General features: G+C 46.4%; 1 long non-coding RNA gene across 2 annotated transcripts; it reads right to left on the bottom strand.

Moving 5' to 3' along the window:
- Nucleotides 1–10029: 10029 nt before the first annotated feature.
- On the bottom strand, nt 10030–15573 carry LOC309619600. 2 transcript variants are annotated; one of them, XR_014239075.1, is made up of 4 exons: nt 15135–15573; nt 13644–13849; nt 13342–13534; nt 10030–12408 (listed from the first exon to the last, which is right to left on the bottom strand). It is a non-coding gene; the product is annotated as an uncharacterized lncRNA (long non-coding RNA). The 2 variants fall into 2 exon arrangements; XR_014239076.1 differs by having other exon boundaries at nt 15164–15573.
- Between the last annotated feature and the right edge of the window lie 10 nt (nt 15574–15583).

Genomic DNA, 15583 nt, shown 5'->3' with positions numbered 1-15583 from the left:
AAATGTACATAGGCAAATATCCTGTCCAGCAAATAAACATACAAATGAAGAAAAGAACCAAATCACATAAACTAGGGAAATAGTAAAGCACCATCATAATAGCATTACAACAAGAAGAAGAATTGTAATTATTTTCCATCTTCTAATCCAGAAGCAATAACACGTCAGATAAATTTACAATATACTTAGGTACTGCAATAGTTTTAATGGGTGGTCGCTATTAAACGTTAGTAATAAAAAATGTAAAAGCAATTAAGAATGAGACCAGAGACATGAACTTCAAAGAATGATGGCCAAATAATATCGTCGAAAATAACTATGTTACTACAGACTCCCAGCAGGATATGAAGAAAACCTTACCTCAAGATAAAAACAAAGGCATGTTTTCTGATAATAGCATTGAATCCAGGGTATTATTCTATTTTCTCCTACTAAAACAGAAATTACATTTCTTCCAAGGAAGAGTGTTGATATACATTTTTTCATTCCCCTCCCCAAAAAAACATAGTAATAACTTCTCCCCCATTTGGTGAGGTTCTTTTGTGAGAGTTTTATTATCTGTAGTGGCAGGTGGGCCTGTGTTTGTTATACAGAAGTTATCCAAGGAAGGGGCAAATGTCTAGTATTAACTGATACTCCGTGTTCTAATTATTTTTCCAACTCAAGATACACATATGCAACATGCTTCTACAAACGGTTTTTGACACACTCTGAAAACATAAAATGAAACAATCCCATTTACCTGAAGAGTGTTATCTTAATTAATATGCTCTCTAAAGGTTGCTTTGTTTGTTTTATTTTTTGGTTTGCCCCAGCAGAGGTGCCTTCTCCTTCCTGGGAGAAGTTCATAGATCTAAACACTTGTGACACATTTGTGACACGTTACGCCTGTATTCTGGTTAAGTGTACACCTATCTTTTCTCCTCAGCTGGATTATAAATTCCTCACATTTCTCCATATCCCACTTAACAACTGTACCACGCCAGGAGCAGTGAGTGATCAATAAATAAGTATTTGTGGAATTAGGGAGGGCAGGGAATACATACTATTGCTTTCATTATTTACATTATAATGGTCCTCACATACAGTGCCTTTCATTTTTTCCTAAGAGCCAAGTAGAGAAAACCTGCACTTAGTATACAAGGAAACTTTCTAACACGACTGATTTGGTTCTGCATCCCAGCTTCACCACTCATTTAGCTGTGTGTCTTGGGCAAATACCATAACTGCACTGGGAGAGTTTCATTTGTAAAATGGGTATAATGATGGCAACCTCTGGATTATTACCAGGATGTAGTGAGATAACAAACAGGAAGGGCTTAGCACAGAATGAGCACACCAAATAAGCTCAAATCATTCGTAGTGAGAAGATAGAAAGCAGCATTATGTCCACTTTTTGTAGTTACCAAGGTTGGTTTTCGTCTTGCTCAATTCCCTAAGATATTCTAAATGCAAAACAATCCACTCTGGCCTGGTTGCACAGAGCCCACCGCAAGGCGGGAGCTCTTCCCCAAGCCCAGAGCCTACAACGGCTGAGCAGCCATCGTGCACTCCAGTTGGGCAAGTGGAGTCTGGCAGGTTGATCTTTCTCTACGTGTTGGAAGCTTCCCTCAAAGTCATTCTTGGATTAAGGCCATTGCAATTCCCCTCCCCAAGGGCACCTGCCCCAATCAGCGTTCAGTGTGAGGGGGTCTCCACTCTCCTCCCCGGGGAGTCTCGGACACACTCTCTCAACCCCCTTTCCACCATCTCGTCTGCCCGCATGGTACCCACTGCTCTTCTGAGAGCATCCTTACTTGGTGTCCCATTATTACTCATTCTTGGTGCCAGTCCCGGAGTTCATTTGGGTAGGGCATGTTATCATTTAACTTTTCTAGGAAAGATTTTCTTTTTTCCCCTTCACGCTCAGTGTCTTTCACCTGTCACCATCTACAGCATCCTGCAGAAAGAACCCTCGCTGCAGAGCCAGCACGGCTGAGCCTGGACACCCGCTCCTCTGTGACCAGGCAACTTCCCAAACATGGTTCACACGGAGGGAGGCTGCCTCGGGAAGCAGTGCAGCTCAACCCTCAGACAGCATCAAACACCCGGAGAGCGGTAGGTCTGGGGCGGACTCCGCAATCTGCAGTGTTAATGAGCGCCAGGCTGGTCCAGGCTGCTGACCCACACATCACCCTTGGAGGAACACTCTGTTAAAGAACCTTTGGTGTCACAGATAAAAAACAGGAACTCGCGAAGGGAATGGAGAGCACAGCACTCAAGCAGGTGATGCTCACCTTTACTTCTGCCTCTACTGCTGCTTCCTGCCGTGTCCGCAGATACGCTGCATCCTCCCTGCCGCCATTCAGGCTCCACGGTGACCACCCCTTACTCTCCCAATAAGCATAAACAGGGCACTTACTATGACCTAGGTGCTCGAACTACACTATCACAGCCCACACTCCCTCGTCTCTAAGAGAGACACATTATTTGCATTGTGCATCAAGTTTAGAACCATCAAGGAATGTTCCCAAGGTCACAAGTGACAGAGGTAGGTCCAGGGAGCAAGGCCTGACCCTTACGCTGGGTGCTAAGTCCACTCCCACCTCCAGATCATCCCTTCTGGACCCCATCAGGTCTCATTTCCTTCCTAGAGAAATATTAATGTCCATGTGTGGTGTCTGCCCATTCAGACACGCACTTGTTAGCACAGACCTTTTAGAGAAACGATATCAGCTCTTAACAGGATAACCTGGCTTGTTTGTTGCAATCTGTTGAAGACACGGTTTTGTCCAAATGGATCTGACTTCAACACCCTCTAAATGCCTCCAGGTCTCCCCACCCAATCACCCATTTGGACACTCTCTGAAGATAAATAGGAAAGTGTCCACTAGCAAACGTGGGTGCTCCCCACGACAAAGAGGGCAAGATGGCCTCGCTCAGAGGATGGTGTCACTAGAATTCTCCCCGGCTGCACTGCTCCGATCCCCGTCATGGTTCTAACAGAGGAAATCAAATGAACCGAATGCAAAAAGATGTTCTGCCTCCCAGCAGCTGCCTGACCTTTAAAGTTCTGTAAACCTCTTTGAATCTGGGGTTAAAATTGGAAGAGAGTGATATACCTCGCAAGATGGTGTTCAGGAATAAAGGAGGTAAAATATGTAAAGAATGTTTGGCACATACGAGAAACTCAGTAAATTCTAATTCTCTCTTTTCTTACCCAGCTTCTGATTTTCCAGAAAATCCTCAACTTTACGCATTGAAAACACATTAGGGACCCAGAGTCCAAGGACTCCCAGATCACCTGAGGAGAGTCCCCAAAACGCAGAATCTCAGGACAAAACCCTGGACCAAATGAATTATTAGCTCCAGGAGTTAAGCCCAGGGATCTGTATACTCTAATGTACAAACCCTGCTTGCAAACCACCTGTTTGTCCAAGATCAGAACATTTGGTCCAAAAACCCATCTGTGGTTCTACGGGGTGAATCAGACCAAGGGGCCTGCTGCTGAGGTCAAAGCTTTCAGGACTGTTCTTCCTATTTTTTTGGAGATTTCCTTTTCATCCCTTTCTCCATTTCTTTTCATTTATAAATGTACAGTTTTCATAAATCTGATTCTTAGCTTATGTACACTGTATTAAAATTAGGCAAACCCAATGTAAAAAAAAATCCTTGCACGAAAACACTATTATTGCACAGAAAGTAAACAAATGAAAACAGGAAATTCAAAACCATTCTTCCTATGGCCGCTCCAAGTCCTCATGCAAATACAGGTATGAATGCATCAATTCAGCAGCTGACTAGACAATAAAAAGACTGTATATAGACAGGCAGGAGAAACGCATTCAGTTACTGTCAGAATAATAACTTTGCATTTCTTGACTGGCGCTCATTAAAATGCCCAGTCAGAGCTTCAGATAAAGATAGCTCTAATGTACGGTCCGAGGACTTTTAGACTCAAATATATTTTTTAATTAGATTGATAGATGTCACTTCTCAAGTCCTTACGTGACAAAGCATTAAATTCCCATAGGACCCAGGTACCTACTACAGAGACAGTAGTTAGTTCTCAAGTCAGCGTGTCAAGAAATATTTGAACCATTATCTGTCACTGAAGTGGCTTATGTGGTACGTAGAAAAGAACTCTTAGCCAAGGGGGAAAACACTAATAAAAGGGTGACCTTCAGCAACACTTTAGTTACACTATATGTAACAATTTGATGATTTTTTAAAAACTCATATCTTTATACAAACTACCCATTAGATCCTTCAAGTAGAATCGCTCTTCCCAACCCCATGTCAAAAAAAAGGTTGCGTTTTTATATATTTATTCATTTTTTTATTTTTGGCTGTGTCGGGTCGTTGTTGCTGCATGTAGGCTTTCTCTAGTTGAGGCGAGCAGGGGTTACTCTTCCTTGTGGTACGCGGGCTTCTCATTGCAGTGGCTTCTCTTGTTGCGGAGCACGGGCTCTAGGCGTGCGGGCTTCAGGAGTTGTAGCGCACAGACTCAGTAGTTGTGGCTCACAGGCTCTAGAGCGCAGGCTCAGTAGTTGCGGTGCACAGGCTTAGTTGCTCCGCGGCATGTGGGATCTTCCCAGACCAGGGCTTGAAGCCGTGTCCCCTGCACTGGCAGGCAGATTCCCAACCACTGCGCCACCAGGGAAGCCCCATCAACAGAATCCTTTTATTCAAACTACCCTAAACAAAAATATCTTTCGATTCATTTTCAAGGGCCCAAGTGGTGTGCAAAGTGAGAAGACACACACTAGGGAATTTGATCCATACCCTTCCAAGTCTTAAGGTCACCCAGGAGGCATTCTCGACCTCTTCACCCCTGAGGCAGCACCAGATTGTCCTCCAGAGAAGGACTTCCCGACTATCACGTCCCTTTTGTCTTATGGCTGAAAGGGGGTTGGGATCTGGGAAGGACATCTGCCTCTGTGAGCTGCACACCAACTCCGGCTCACACAGCCTTGATTCCTGGTAAAATAGGATCAAGCCTCCAAAAGCAGACAGGTGAAGGCAGGCAATGTCTAGCAGCAGAGGTGTCCAGTGAGAGGGCAGTAGGCTTTGCCAAGGGGGAGGATGGAGGCAGGACGTGTAGACGGTTATCAGAAGCAACTGCCGGAGGGAGCAGCTTGTGCGATGAGAGCACGCCCTCCAAGGACCTGCCTCTCCCTTTCTTTGGGTTTTTCCTATTTGAATGTGACCCCCATGGGACCAAGAACCTGGTCAAGGTTCTTGTGGAAACTGGCCATAACCCTCAGATTTTCTTCAACAAAGCCAATTTCACAAAATATTCTTTCAACAAGGCCACTTTGATAGGTGTATAACTAAACTATGATTTCATGGAAATGTTCTAGAAGACTTTCTATACAAATGATCATTTTTTAAATTAAAACTATTGTTTTAAGTCTTAATTGTTTTAAAGCAAAAACAATGGGGCAATAGCTTATTATGAAGATATGAACAATCATTTATGGAGCCCCTCTGTGTGAGGTGCTAAGGTACAAAGGTGAGTAAGCAAAGCCCATGCACTCAAGAAGTCTAAAATCGTGCTCTCTGGGTCCTACCATCTCTGTCTTTTAAACAAAGGAAGAACGGGATGGACCCCCTGGGAGTCACTGGACCTAGGTCCCGAGACCACACCTAAACTGTTCCCACCTTTTAAATAATCCAGTCCTCCTGCTAGAGGCGTATCATCCAACTACTGCCAACTTCCGTGTCCCCTCTGGACGCCTGCAATAACTTCCTGCTGGTATCCTTCATTCAGGGTACCGGGGTTCTGGTAACTGTCCTGTCCGCAGCCCCTCCCTTGGTGACTGTCTTGAACTCACTCAACGCACTGTCCTGCCTTTGGATATCAGCACACCAGGAGGGCACCTCTAGCCTGTGCCTCTCTGGGCTCCACGCCCTGGGCTGGCCCCTGGGTGTCCTCACCCTCCATCAGAGAGGTAGAAAGCCTTGATTGGGAAGAAGCTCTGAGGACAAAGCCCCCCGGTCCCTCTCCCTTACTGCCCCATACCCCTTGGCTGGGGGCAAATTCACCTCTACGCCACTTTAGCCCTGCTCAGCCTGGAGCAACATGGACAAAGGGTTTCGTCACGTCCTTCCCTGCTTCTCAGATCTTTCTGGTCTCTGGGTCACAACCTCAAGGTTATTGTGACGGGCGGTGGGGGCGGGTAGGGTGGAGGTGGGTGGGAGCGGCCACCATCCAGTGGTGTAAGTTCTAAGCTTGGAAGTCATTCAGAAACCACCTTCTCTTTCACACCCATTATCCACTTCATCATCCATTTTTGCCTACTTCATTGTCCCTCAGATCTATTTATCACTCATTTTTCTCCACTGCCGTCACCCTCATCCAAGGCCATACTCTTTCAGTTGATAAAAGAAATGTTCACATACTGAGGTATGGGGCAGTCATTCTGGCTTAATTTGAATTTTATGCTAACTAGAACAGCCCGTTTGTGGCTATCAAACCTACTTTATACATCTGCTTTAGTTATTAAAGAAAAGGGTGCACTGACCAAAAGAATGTCCATGTTAAAAATAAAGATGAAATGCCCCTCCCCTTCCTGGGACGCCACTGCTGGTGTTCCTTCCATGATAAGACCCCCTTCCCAGGTGCCAAGGTCATACTGACTCGTTGTGTGCGTGCTGATCTGGTTTTTTGAAACCCTAAAGGAATGCATCCCTGACTTGTTTGATGTTCTTTGTTCTGACAAGACATAAAACTGTGCTGAAATCCATGCTTCTCCAGAACAGTTTCTCAGAGTAATCTAAGAAGCTGTCTTCTGGGCTATAGCCCTCAGTTTGGCTCAAATAAAACTCTTTTCTACTCCTATTATAGACTGTTTATGGATGATTTTCATCGACACAGGAAACAACTGAAAGTCTGATACTTGACAGTTCAAAGTAGATGAGACTCTTCTTTCCATCAGTCCCTTCTCTGCACCTCACCGCACGGCTTCTAGCCATGCTGGCTTTCTTGTTATTCCTTAAACGCTGTGATTTCTCTGACTGCAGACGCTTTGCATATGCTGTTCCATCTGCCTGGAATTCTCCTGTCTCCCCTCACTGCTCTGACTAATCCTTACTCAGAGAAGACTTCCCTGATGCCAAAGAACTTGTGATTTTCCCATTCTCTACTTTTCCATTACGTTCCTTCATTTAGATATTTGTATGATTTTTTTAAATTAGTGTCCATTTCCCACACTATCCTGTAAACACTGTAAACAGAAACTGTATCTGTTTCATTTGCTATTAAATTCTCCGTAATTAACACAGCACCTGACTCTTGGTAGACAGCCAATTAATATGAAAGATTAAGTAAATGAAGAATATATAGTAATTCAGAGCTCAGATTCGAGGGCTAAACTGCACTGCGTTTGAACCTTGGCTGTATCACTTACAAGGTGTACGATGTTGGATGAGATACTTGACCTAAGCTTCAGCTTTCACATCTTTTTAAGATGCAGGCAATGAAGATTCCTACTTGCACTTGTAAAGTTCAAATGAAATAAATACAGAGTATTTAGTAAAGGGCCTGACACATAAAAAGGGCTTAATAAGTCGTCTGCTAAGGAGAGGATATATCCAATGATAACAATATAATAATGGGATTATAGAGTACAGGAGGAGGCCACAAGGCTTACAATAATCAAACACCCATGACACTACCTCCACCTTAAAAAAATTACTTTCACAGCTGTCATTTTGGGGAATTCTTTCCCCTCCTCTGAATCAGATTCTAGATGGAAGTAATGACTATGATATATATTTTTTAGTATAAATGAGCTTCAGAACCAGACTCCCAAGCTACAGATCTTGTCGCAGGCCTAGGAAGTTGTATACAGCTCAAGTGCCATACTACACGTTCACATCTGTTTTTTCATTTAAATTATCATCTGTGTGTTTGTATAACAAAAGTGTTACTCCCCTGTTGGGTACAGTTTGGAGAGGAAATATTAGATTTTTCAGGACATATCATTGATCTGGAGTGACAAGAAAAAATATTCTACATCAGGGCTGTCTCAGAAAACTCAGGAGTCCTGGATACCAGAAATTCAGTTTGGTGGGAAGATGGCAGAAGAAACAAACCATCCTCATTGTTTCCACAGTGTGGCAGACTTCAAACTGATCTTACAACATCAAACGTTCGTAAATTTCAATCTATCTTATTGAAAGAAACAAAGCAAAATAGCAACAAAGTTCCTGTTCAGGGGTTGGGAATGATACTTCTTATTCCCTACAACCTTCAACCTGCTGGGCCCTAAAAAAACGAAACTCTGGAAATGAACAGAAGACAAGGCAGCTTTAGAGTCTGGAATGTTCCAAAGGGATCATTCCTATGAGTAGGGAGACAGCCACCCAGAGGGATGACAACTCACCTCCTCCTTCACCACAATCATCCACTTCACACAGGGGTGGGCAAACATTTCCTGTGTGGCGGCCAGAGAGTAAACATTGCAGGCTTTGTGGGGCAAGAGTCCTCCACTGCAACTACTCAATTCTGCTGTGTGATGTGAGGAGAGCTCTAGACAGTATGGAGAGGATTGAGTATGGCTGTGTTCCAATAAGGCTTTATTTATGAGCATTAATTTTTGAACTCCATGTAATTTTCATGTCACGATGTATTATTCTTCTTTTGATTTTTTCCAAACACTTAAAAACGTAAAAACCATTCTTCGCTTGCAGACCTTACAAAATAAGTAGTGGCTGCATTTGGCCGGTGGCTATGTTCTGACCCCTGGCTTAAGACACATAAATAAATATTAAGTCACACCTATGGATTTCCTAATTGCTCTTCGAGTCTTCCGGATGTGCACAGCAGGCCTGCCCCAACTGGAAGATAGAAGGTCGTATATTGCACTGCAGAGATGAAAGAATGGAACTAATAGACAAATAATTTTTTTGAATCCCATGAAGGAACATTTTACACACACTTTACCGTTTATTACACAGCTTCGCAAACAGGAAGCTTCTAAACAAGCAGGGCAGTGATTGTAATCCCTGATTATAAAACCATGGCAGTGAAGGTTTAGAGAGTTCAAAGCAATGCTGTACAACTACTAGGCAGCTGAGCCAGGGACAGAATCCCCGCTTCTAGCTCTAAATGTGCAACTGGAAGCCAAGGCACAGCATCCTCAGTAGATGCACCCCTCTTTGAGAATTCCCCACGCATTCGGCAGCAGACCAGTCGAGAAAATGGAAAATGTTGACAAAGTAAATGTCAATATTATGCACAGTATGGGTCTGTACCTTTGTCTACCATCCAATCCCCACTTTTGTCTCTACCCTGTGCTGGGAGAATACTGTCCCCCCAAATTGAGGTCCACCTCGGACATGTGACCTTATTTGGAAATAGGGTCTTTTCAGATGTAATTACGATGATGTCACACTGGATTATAATGAGTGCTAAATCGGATGACTGGGGTCTTTTTTCGAAGAGGAGAGGACACCCAGAGATACACACGGGGAAGCGAGCAGGCTGGCGTGACTCAGCTGCAAGCCAGGGAGCAACAAGCGTTCTCAGCAGCCACCAGCAGCGAGGAGAGAAGCGGGGACCTGACTGTCAATCAGAGCCTCCAGAGGGAGGTCCTGCTTACACCTTGACTTCAGATTTGTAGCCTCCAGAACTGTGAGAGAATAAATGTCTATTGTTGTAAGCCAAGCAGTTTGTGGTCATTTGTTACAGCAGCCCAAGGAGACGAACACAGCCACCCGCTAGCACTTTGCATCTAGAAATACCTTTGAATTGTGTTTCCCTGAAGACATCACTCATGTCGAGGCCACACTCAGGAGAGGCCTTTCCCACCCTTCTTCACTGGCACCATCCACATCCCACCCTTCAAGACTCAGCTCAGTGTCCCTTTCTCCAGGAAACACTGTCCTGCCCCGTCCTGCCAGGAGAGATCGGGGACCCCTCCCCTGTGCCCAGATGGTAGTGAGAAAAGAAATTTTCACATACTGAGGTATGGGAAAGTCATTTTGGCTTACACAGGAGTTAACTTGAATTTTATGCTAACTAAAACAGCCTGCTGCGGCCTATCAAACCTACACTGTACATCTGCTTTAATTATTAAAGAAAAGGGCACAGGGACCAAAAGTAAAGAATGTCCATGTTAAAAATAAAGCCGGTTTCAAAATAGAGCCGGTTTCAAAGCCTTGCTTTGAATGTCCTCTATCACGATAGAAATCTAGCAGATCGGCATCGGTGGGAGGGACCCACGATTTTGCTACCTGTCCCCGGTTCTAGATACCCCTCCAACTCCAAAGCATGTTCTTGTGTTATCACTGCCTTCATGAAAACCAAGGTGCCCCTTTTCAAAATCTCCCACCTGCTGGATGTCTTCTCTCGTGGGCTCTCTGGGGGTCACCTGCCCCAGACAGACCACAGAGGAGAAGGTCTTGGGCCAAAGATGCCCCAACAGGCAAGACAAGTTCAGCCTCCACTCCAGCCTCCCAAACACAAAGGCATTCTCCTCTGCGGGGTTGCAAGCTTGTTTTCTTTACTGCCAGGCAACATGTGCAGAGGAGAAAGCTGACTGTATCCTGACCAAGAAAAACAAAAGTCGGGCAGCCGGTTTTTTTTTAAGCATTGTGAGTAGAGCTTCGGCAATAACATCTCCCACCCGAAATAGCTGTGTAAAGGGGGCGGAGGAGAAGCCCTTGTGGAGGTTAAAGAAAACAAGAATTAAAGAGCGAATGTGATTTGTGGAGCCAGAGAATGGAGGCATCTACACCTCGGCGGGAAGGGTGTCCTGGGGACCAGGTGTCCTGGACGAGTCCTCCCAGCACATCCCCATCCTGCCAGGACTGGGAACCGAGCTTCCCAGCTTCGGGTCTAGGCTAGAATTCAGAGGGACTCAGGGATGTGGAAGATCAGTCCTGGACCAGCTGCTTCTGAGGACCCAGCAGGTGGGAGGACACACCTGGCCAAGTGCTGTGGAACATTCAAATAGGAGCTGCCTGCACCAAAGCAGGAAGGAAGTTTAAGACCAAGCACATCACCTTCTCCCATGGGGACCCTGCTTCCTAGGAGGCCCACGGACCTAATACCTCCCGGGTGGCAGAACGTGGGGAGAAGGACTTCTCCTCAGGACCACAGGTGGGACTCAGAGCAAGCAGGGCCCTTGTGGTCCTAACTGTTCAGAAATGAACAAGGATGCTACAAGCCTGGCCCAGCCTCCGGCCGTGGCCAGCCCTTCACTTGAAGAACAGTCATCACAGGCAGCAGGGATGGTGGTGCCAGCAGCCCCTCAGCCCCCCATGCACCCAGAGCCTCGGGCTTCCTTAGCACCCTACGGCCTGTCCCTGGTGACGGTGTAACCTTCACACGGGCTGCAATTTCACTCCATCCCCTTTATTTCAGTACACACCAAGCCCAGACAGTCTTCCAGAGTTTTCGGGAGCTAATCAGTGGAGTGACGGCTTTTCCTCTGGGAACCGTTTTGTTGCTTTCTCACCAAGTTATGTGACAGGCAGACGCCCATCAGGTCAAACAGGACAGTCGCCCACACCCCAGGAAATGTCTCCTTCCACCACATTAAATGAGCGCAGACAGAGTCGGCAAGCGGGAGGGGCGAGGAAGGAGACAGAAGTTTGAGGAGGGACTCAAACTGAAGGTCACAAGAGTTGGGGGACAGCAGGTCAGGAGAAAGTCAAGGGGCCAGACCCTATGGTGGAAAACCCAACCAACCCATCACGCTTCCCAGAATCAGCCTCCCAGCAATGGGTCCGCCAGGAAGCAGCACATCCAGGGTTCAACCCCCTTCACCCAACAAATCCAAATCTACACCCCAACAGGCAGGCACCCTAGCCCAAGACCAGACCTATTTCCACAGACCTGAGCGCGGCTAATTGAGAGAGTAGTAAACCAATCCAGTTCTAGACAGCACAGAAGTTTCCCAAACCGTCAGCTTGTTTTCCTCCCAACAAAACACGGTGATTTCCCTCCGTTGTCACATTTCCTCCCCGAAACTTTTCTTTCTGCAACCCCTCTACAGAGGCTAAACTGCAAGCCGCTGAGGACGGAAACGCAAGAGCAGCCCCGCCGGGATGCAGCAGGAGTACCTTCTCCGTGGAGCAGAGGGGCTGGTGCCCAGAGGCTCGCTGCCCTGCCGAGCCGTGGAGGGCTGCTGTCGGGATGGAGCACGCTGAGGATTACGCGTCCCCGTCTCTGCGACCAGACCTTTCGGCGGCTCGGACCAACTGTGCGAGCGAGGCACTTAGCAATTATCTGCTGGCGCTAACGCCCCGCCCTCTGCTCCTGAGATTGGCTCCCGGGTCCCGGGCAGGACTGCATTGGTTTCAGACGACCTCACTCATTACCTTGGCTCCTACTATTACCTGAGCCATCAAAGGAAATAATTCCAGGTTTCATTGACAACCTGTAAGGCTCTCCTCCAACCCGGTGTGGGAGCGGCCCTGGGAGTCCAGTGGAGGGAAGAGGGGAAGAGTAGAAAAAGTGGGGGTGGGAGAGAGGGAGAGCGGAGAAAGGGTGGAGGGTGAGAGAGAGAGAGGGAGGGAGAGAGGGAGGAAGGGAGAGAGAGAGATGGAGAGAGAGAGGGAGCTATCAAGCAATCAGATTCCTGCACCAGCATTTTAACTTCCACAAAACAGAGCCCATAGCAACAATTTTCTGGCCTTATTTTTCCCCCAACTGGTGAATGTTCCTGAGGGCAGGGAGAAATATGACGGTGGTGTTTCTGCCTGTGTAACACAGGCTCTGGGAAGCAGAGCAAGGTAAAGCCTGGAGGAATCTAGTGACGTATTTCCCGGGGCCACCCTGGAGGGCATGTGAAGGTCATTTTAGATTGTTTGGGAGGACAGAGTATGCACCTTCCCTGGATTTATCCATCCGTTCTTTCCCTCATGGTCCACCTCAGCCCCCAACCTGAGAAGACAGTTTCCTTTTGCACCTCATTCAGTCTCAGGAGAGCTGATTTTAAAGTCTGCAAAACTCTGGAAATCCTCACTGGCCTCACAGGGACGTCCAGAGAGACAGGCATTCCCCAAGCTAGTAATTCTGCTTGGACCCTGACTTTTGCTTGTTCCCACGTGGCTTCAGTGAATTCCTTAGACTCACATCATCAACCAAAGCAAGGAAGGAGAGGAAAAGGAACTCATCACGGGGTGAGAACAGTCCAAATGCTTTTCCTTGTTCAACAAGGAATCATAGAGCATGAGTCTTGCCCTTTTTCTTTCCTTAGTTTATATTTTTCACTGTATAGAAAGGACATCATTTGATAGCGGACATCATTTGATAGCTGAATTTTTTAAGAGAAAGAAAAAGAATTTTAAAAGGGCCTTTTAAAGGAAGCTCTTGGAATATCAAATTTCAGATTAGTTAGAACTCGCCTTTCACCCTTTTCCTTCTGGGATCCGCATGTCTCTGAGTGCAGGCTATGCTTCCAGTTCGTCCCCTGTAGCCTCAGACAATTGCAATCTTTATCACCATCTGCATCCTTGGAGGCAAAAGTTCCTGCTGCCTTGTTCAGTGAGCTTCTGCTTCATGGGGATATGCCTGGCTTCCCTAAACACATTGCAAGCTCTGTAGGGGCAGAGCCGGTATCATGTATATCTTTATAACTCCAGCGACAACACGTAGCACTCAATAAGTGGGCTGACTAAGAAAACCCAACTCAAAACTTAGAGCGTACCTCTGAGCCTCCTGGCATCATTACTCCACTGTGATCACTCATCCAGCTGGCGGGGTGGGGAAGGGGCCCATCCTGGATTCCAGGAGGTAAAAATTCAGGACAAAATACTGGGACAGCTACCGACGTCCCTCCAAGCTCTCAGTGCCCCTATTCTCTCTGGAAAATGAGGCAGCTCTTCACTCCACGTCTTCTTACTCCCTTGAGCGCTGGAAGGAAATGAGAAGATGAGGGACACACATTTTATTTATGAGACATATACCTCAAAAAATTAAGTCATTTCCATAGTGGCTTTCCAAATATCAGCATGGCTAAAAGGAGAGTGACCCTCTATTAGGAGTCAAAAAATAGGACAAGGGGTGTAGCAAAGTATTTGTTTTCTATTTCCTTCCTTTGTCTAGGTGAAATTCTTACAAAGCCCCAAGGATGAAATTAACCTTAGCTGTTCCTTTGAAATTGACCCTGTCCCAGAAAATCTGGCATGTTCACTCATGGAGTAAAAGCCATAAATAATACTTTTATGATTTAAGCCATAAGATTTCCACTTCCACAAGAAAGCAGAGAGCGAGAGCAAGAGGGAGGGGATATGGGGATATATGTGTATGTATAGCTGATTCAGTTTGTTATACAGCAGAAACTAACACACCATTATAAAGCAATTATACTCCAATAAAGATGTTAAAAAAAAAAAAAGAATGCCTTTGATGGGCTCATTAATAGACTGGACAAGACTGAGGAAAGAATCAGTGACCTTGAAAACCTGTCAACAGAAACTCCTGAAGCTGAAGGGCAAAGAATAAAAGAATGAAAAAAAGAACAAAACGCCCCCCTATCTGGGACAATTACAAAAGATGTTAACACTTGCATAATGGGAAACCCAGAATAACAAGAAAGAAAGAAGCAGAAGTCTATTTGAATAATGGGTGGAATCCACAGATACAGGAATCTCAGGGAACAGGAAGCAGGATAAATACCAAAAATTAGACACCTGGGCACATCATACTCAAACAGCAGAAAACCAAAGACAAAGAATATCTTAAAAGGAACCAGAAGATATTTGGAAGCGGCTTGCCTATAGAGTAACAATGATATGAACTGAAGCAAATCTCTTGTCAGAAACCATGCAAGCAAGAAGAGAGTGAAGTGTTTAAAGTGTTGCAAGAAATAACCCCAGCAAACTAGAATTCTTTATTCAGTGCAATTATCTGTTAAACATGAAGGAGAAATAAAAACTTTCTCAGACAAACAAAAACTAAGGAAATTTGTTGCCAGTAGACCTGCCTTGCAAGATATATTAAAAGAAGTTCTTTAGCAAGAAATAAAAGGATATAAATCAGAAACTCAGAGCTGTATAAAGGAAGAAATAAATGAAGGTAAAATGAAAAAAAAAAATGCAGACTTCAGCTCTGTGCCTTCACACTATCCCACTTCTCCCCCCTTAAGAAAAAATAAGAGAAATAAACTAAATTAGTTTATTTAGGCGGGCAGAGGAACCGAGTCTTGCAGCGCGCACAGGTCCTCACAGCGCGGTAAGAAGCCGGCCGCGCTGTCGCAGTGCAGCTTCACCGAGTCATCACGGCCCGAGCGCGGCCTCGGGGACGCTGGCTGTGGACACGATGCCCACACCCGCCTGGGGGCCCCGGCTCGCTTCCTGGCCCCTCGGGCGCCCACCGCCCGGCGGCTGCGGCCCCGCAGCGTGCTCAGGACCCGCGTAGCAGCCAGAAGACGCAGGGCCACGGGCCCCAGTTAGGCAGGCCCCTCCGTGCCGCGCTCACTTCAGCGCCGGCCTCATCGCCCTCCGCGCCGGGAGGCTGCCGTTCCAACCGGCAGGCGGCCCCGTGGGGGCGGGGCTCGAGGACGTCAGTGCACTCGCCGTGCGTCCGCACGCAGCCCCGCCTCCCATGGGGACCTGGCCTGAGGAGCAGGGCAGCCGGGAAGGTAGG

Source organism: Balaenoptera borealis (genome assembly GCF_965194805.1).
Source record: "Balaenoptera borealis genome assembly, chromosome: 21".
NCBI lineage: Eukaryota > Metazoa > Chordata > Mammalia > Artiodactyla > Balaenopteridae > Balaenoptera > Balaenoptera borealis.
Note: the sequence above shows the minus strand (reverse complement) of the source record. Positions and strands in the feature narration are given on the sequence as shown.